The 5544-nt window shown below is 35.0% G+C and overlaps 1 long non-coding RNA gene across 1 annotated transcript; it reads right to left on the bottom strand.

Moving 5' to 3' along the window:
* Positions 1 to 4479: 4479 nt before the first annotated feature.
* LOC121050832 lies at positions 4480 to 5325 on the bottom strand. The gene is made up of 2 exons (XR_005804124.1): positions 5004 to 5325; positions 4480 to 4903 (listed from the first exon to the last, which is right to left on the bottom strand). It is a non-coding gene; the product is annotated as an uncharacterized LOC121050832 (long non-coding RNA).
* Positions 5326 to 5544: the final 219 nt, after the last annotated feature.

Genomic DNA, 5544 nt, shown 5'->3' with positions numbered 1-5544 from the left:
CCCTGTAGATTTTGTTTCAGTTTGGACCACCTTATTCTGCTGAACTAACATCACTTCATACATGGAATTATCCATAACTGTTACTGAATTTTATGGTTCGTTCAAATAAAGCACAAAGGATAGTAGTGGCTCTATTTACCTAGTATCTGACTTGTGGTTTTGTTCACAGACAAGCATGCATTTTCATAGTAGATTAAACGAGAGAAACAGGTCTATTACTCTTAAGGAAGATAATGCAGGCTTTATCTGTCTACAAGCAATTGTAAAGAAGTGATTTATAATTTTAGATTTAAGTTATCTCTCAAAGTTGTGCAAAGCTCTTCTTGCTATTTGTTTGGCATCGAAATTTATGATTGTACAATTATGGTTTCCAACTGTGCAATGTAATTGGTGGTGTTGTCTGTTGTGAAATTTTAATTAAAACTCACAAGCTCACGAATCGTCGTTAGTATAGTGTGCAAGTACAAGGTCGTTCCAACTGAGGATTGATAATCAATTTAAATCCTAACTCAATTAATCCAAACACAGAATCACAATGAACAATTAAGATAAAGAAAATATGGTTTTGAGGTTTTCGAATAAAGAAATAATGTGAAAATTAAACAAACAAACAAACAAACTTTATAAGTTGAAAAGCAAGGATGATGGAACCTAGAGTTTCGGAATCAACCACTAACAATCCTATTTATGTTTCGATGCAACTAACAAATTCTTTTGTTTCTCTGGATGATAATTTCCGTATCTAAGTCCTTCTCAAACACTCTAGACCATAGTTTTTCCTTAAGTGTATGATTCTCTCCCTCTCGGGTAAAGATCTTATACCCTACCTATGCAGTCTATCCTTCTCATGTATAAATTTAACATGTAAGGATTCATTACGTTCTAGAAAACAAGAGAATCAAGCAAACCATCAGTCTTTCTCAAGTAATTAATAATGCAATTTACCACACTTAATCACAATAAGCTAATCAAATTATATTGCATCTATGCTTCAAATTTGTCTTTCAATTACTAAATGCAAATCCCTAAGGTGATCAATCAAAGAACTTGAACATAAAACATCAATTCAAATAGTGACTAAGCATTCATCATAAAGAAACTATAAATCCATCAATAAATCATCAACATAAATAAAAAATCATGATAGGGCATCATCCTAACCCTTGAAAAAGGTTTAGCAAAATATAACTAAATAAAACATAGCAAAAACATTAAAAAGAATGGAAGGAAAAAAAAAAAGGGAAGATGGATGAGTCGTCTCCGCTCTTTAGGCATCTTCAATGTGCTCTTGAGATGTTCTTCTCATGTAAATTCATGCTTCCTTATGTAGGGAAGATTTCTACGCATCTTTGACTTTAAGTTTCCTTGTAAGACTTGGATTCAGATTCCTTTCATGATTTGGTATGGAAAAACCTTGAAATATCTCTTGTGGAAGTAGGAATACTTGTGTTCTTTGCATCCTCATCTGAATCTTTGTTCTTGAAGCATTAGGATTGATGATCTTTTGCCGCAGAACTTGAGTTCTCCACAAACGTTTGTAAATTCCCGAGCAGATTTCCTGTTCTGACATATCTTCAATAAAACAATCATAACTTTATCTAGAAGTATCAAAATTGAGATCCGTAAAATTCTACAGAAACTAGACATCGTTAGCTTTCCAATGATGTAAGGCTCATTGTTTGACTCGGTCTAGTAATTTCCTAGTAATTCGGAGAAGTTGGACATTATGCGCTGGCAGATTCTGGGACTTGGGATTGCAGAGCACGTTTCAATCCTAGTTAGCTCATATTAACTTCTTTTCTTCTCTTTATGAGACAAACCTACAAAAACACTAAAAGATGTAAATGCATAATAGATAAGGGGAACTAAATGTTGTTACATTTTAATATTTTGTTATTTTAATTAAATTTGGGTGAATTTATTTTGTGTTTAAATTCTGAATTTTTTTGTGTGTTTAAATTCGGAATTTATTTTGAATTTTATTGTGTAACTCATGGTGTTTTATTTTGATTTATTTTAGGTTTAATTCTTGTAATCTATGGCTTTTGGTTACTACCCTATTAATTGTAGGGAGTGTCCTAAGAGCCTATAAATAGCACCATTTGTTGCATGCTCAAATACATCATTGCTTTTTACGTAATACTATTTGAAACACTACTATTCACCCATCAACTTTCTTTTCAAAATCCCCCAAAGTGTTTTTTTTTTTTGGCCAAAGAAAAGTGTTCTTTTGGTGGAGCTTTGGGTTCCTCCAATTTGTGCAGATTGGTGTGAGCCACACAACTTGTTGTTGGGCTGTTGTATCCTGGAGGGGACAAGTCAAAAGATTTCTTGTGCACCGGCATTGTTCCGTAGAGGGCTTGAATCTCCTTAAAGAGAGCAAGATACCCGCGCCTCAGCCTATTGTCAACGAGTTTCTCATATAGAAATTACAATTTTATTGAAATTTCTCCAACAATTTTAAGGAGATTCAACAAGATGGAGCATGCACAAGAGAAACCGTTAGACAATAGGGGAGATCTCTACTTCAGAAAGATGAGTATAACTATTCTTTTTTATCTCTTGACTTATTTCTCATATATTGTTTATGATTATAATGAACCACTCACTGTTATTCAAAGAAATATTGAGAAGTTTTGTAGATTAACATGGAGAGAGTTCCAAAAATTCATGCGTCACAAACAAAAGGAAATTTCTTTGGAGACCTTGACCACTCGCATCCGCGTTGAGGAGGAAGCAAGAGGTCAAGATGTTTTTATGCAAGATACAAACAATGACACCTCCAAGGTAAATTTAGTATCTTCCAATAATAATATGCCCAATAGTCATTTTCATAAAAATTCTCTTATGCAGCCAAAGAAGAAAAATATGAAAAAAGTTGGTAAATCTCACCAACAGAATAAAGGCAAACCAAGCTATGTGAATAAGAACCAATATTCTCCTTCAGAAAATAAGCAACAATATACTTGTTGTTATGTTTGTGACAAAAGTGGGCATACTGCTCGAAATTGCAATTATCGAAAACGTGAGGCTGTTCCTCAAGCTCACGTCACTGAAGAACCATATGTGGCAATGATAACTGATGTAAATATGGTTCAAAGTGTTGAAAGATGGTGGGCAGATTGTGGTGCTAATAGGCACATCTGCTATGATAAAAATTGGTTCAAGAAATACACTCCTTTTAAGGAGCCCAAAACGGTTATGCTTAGAGATTCACATACTGCTCATGTGCTTGGAACTGGTGAGGTGGAACTCAAATTTACTTCTGGTAGGGTGCTAACTTTGAAAGATGTGTTGCATACACCCTCCATGAGAAAAAATTTGATGTCTAGTTATCTTCTTAATAAAGCTGGTTTTAAACAAACTATGCAATCTGACCAATATGTGATCACCAAAAAATGTGTATTTGTGAGCAAAGGTTATGCTTGTGATGGCATGTTCAAATTGAATGTTGAGAATAATATAAAGCATCTACTTCAGTTTATATGCTCTCTTCTTTGAATTTTTGGCATGCACGTTTATGTCATATAAATAGTAGATATGTGGGAATCATGAGTAGCTTGGGTTTAATTCCTTCAGTGCAAAAAGATTTTGAAAAATGTGAGACTTGCAGTAAAGCAAAAATTACTAGAAGGCCTCACAAAAATGTTGAAAGGCATACCGAGCTATTGGAATTAATTCATACAGACTTGTGTGAATTTGAGGGAATTTTAACTCGTGGAGGTAACATGTATTTTATCACTTTTATTGATGATTGTTCTAAATATGCTTATGTCTATTTGTTGAAAAATAAAAGTGATGCTTTTGCCAAATTTAAAGAGCTCCTCCTTGAGGTTGAAAATCAATTTGGTAGAAAAATTAAAAGGCTCCAAAGTGATAAAGGGAGAGAATATGATTCTTCTGAATTCAATTCTTTTGTTCAATCTTTAGGAGTGATTCATGAAGTTACTCCACCTTATGCACTTGCATCTAATGGTGTGGTAAAAAGAAAAAATAGAACTTTGAATGAGTTAACAAATGCCATGTTGATTGATTCAGGTGGTTTCTCTAATCTTTGGGGTGAAGCAGTTTTAACTGCTTGTTATGTGTTGAATAGAGTGCCACATAAAAATACAAAAATTACACCTTTTGAGGTGTAGAAGGGGCATAAACCAAATTTGGGTTATCTTAGAGTTTGGGGCTGTCTAGCCTTTGTGAGATTAACTGACCCAAAAAGACCAAAATTGGGTGCTAGAGCTACTACTTGTGTTTTCGTTGGATATGCTTTAAATAGTACAGCCTATAGATTTCTTGATGTTGAAAATCATGTTGTGATTCAATCTAGTGATGCAATTTTTCATGAAGAAAAATTTCCTTTTAAATCGAAAGATAGTGGGGTCAAGAATCTAGAGAAAATATTTTTACCCAACCTAGTTCTTCTTCTTCTAATTTACATATACAAGAAACTTATGAAACTGAACATAGGAGAAGTAAGAGAGTTAGAGTTGAAAAAGATTTTGGCCCTGACTATTATGTTTATAATGTTGAGGAAAATCCTATTTTTTTACATGAAGCTTTATCATCACCAGATGCACTTTTCTAGAAAGCAAGGTTCTAAAAAACGGGCTAGGTGCCCGCCTAGGCGGCATCTAGGCGCTAGGCGCAGGGTGTCCGATCCAATTTCGGGCTAGTCGATTGAGTTGGGCGTTTGGTTTCTCGGCGGCCGCCTAGTCGGTCTAGGCGGAGGTTAGGCGGTCTAGGCGCCAGGGCTGGGCGCTAGGCGCTGGATTCTAGAATTTTTTTTTCCTCGCTAGATTCTGGAATTTTCCTCCTCTGGTGTATGCTGTAACTCTGTAAGCAACTCGCTTTGTTCTCCATCATGAAACTCGAATCCGGAATCGATGACCATGATTCAAAAACAAACCTACCCCAACAGATTAATTCCACTAATTAACAAATCCATCATAACAAAGATATCAAATTCAAATTCTAACAAATTCAATCATGAACCAAATCAACCAAACTTGACAATTCGATTCGCGATCAGATTGCATCTGTGGCGGCACGAAGAGCTTCTTGACTGGGATTTCGAGTTGGGTATCGCTCTTCGAGAGGCGAGATGGGATGGGCTCTGAGATTGAGAGAGAGGATTTGGGGGAGGAGAAGAGCGTGGAGATGAATAAGGGTTTAGCTTTGTTGGGGGTTTGGATTTTGAGAAGTGGGTGAAGAAGAGGTGAGATGTGGCTTCTGGGAAGATGAAGCAGAACCAAGAGATCAAGAGAGATGCTGGAGATGAGAAAGAAGACTAGAAGAGAGATGAAGAAGATGAGACATGTGGGGTGGGGGTGGTTTGTTTTTATTCTTTGTTTTTTTTATAGAAGTGATGTAATGGTGACAGCTAGCTAGAGCTTCATATTAAATTATTAATTGCCCACTTTTTTTAAGTTTCATTATTAATTAATATCAGAAAGCATGAGATAATTCATGCATATTACTATATTAAGTGATTAAAAATTATTATTTATTAAGTATATGTCATAAAATAATTAAAAAATTAAAAAAAAT

This window comes from Rosa chinensis, chromosome 7 (assembly GCF_002994745.2).
Source record: "Rosa chinensis cultivar Old Blush chromosome 7, RchiOBHm-V2, whole genome shotgun sequence".
NCBI classification, from domain to species: domain Eukaryota; kingdom Viridiplantae; phylum Streptophyta; class Magnoliopsida; order Rosales; family Rosaceae; genus Rosa; species Rosa chinensis.
This window is presented reverse-complemented; position numbering and strand designations above follow the sequence as displayed.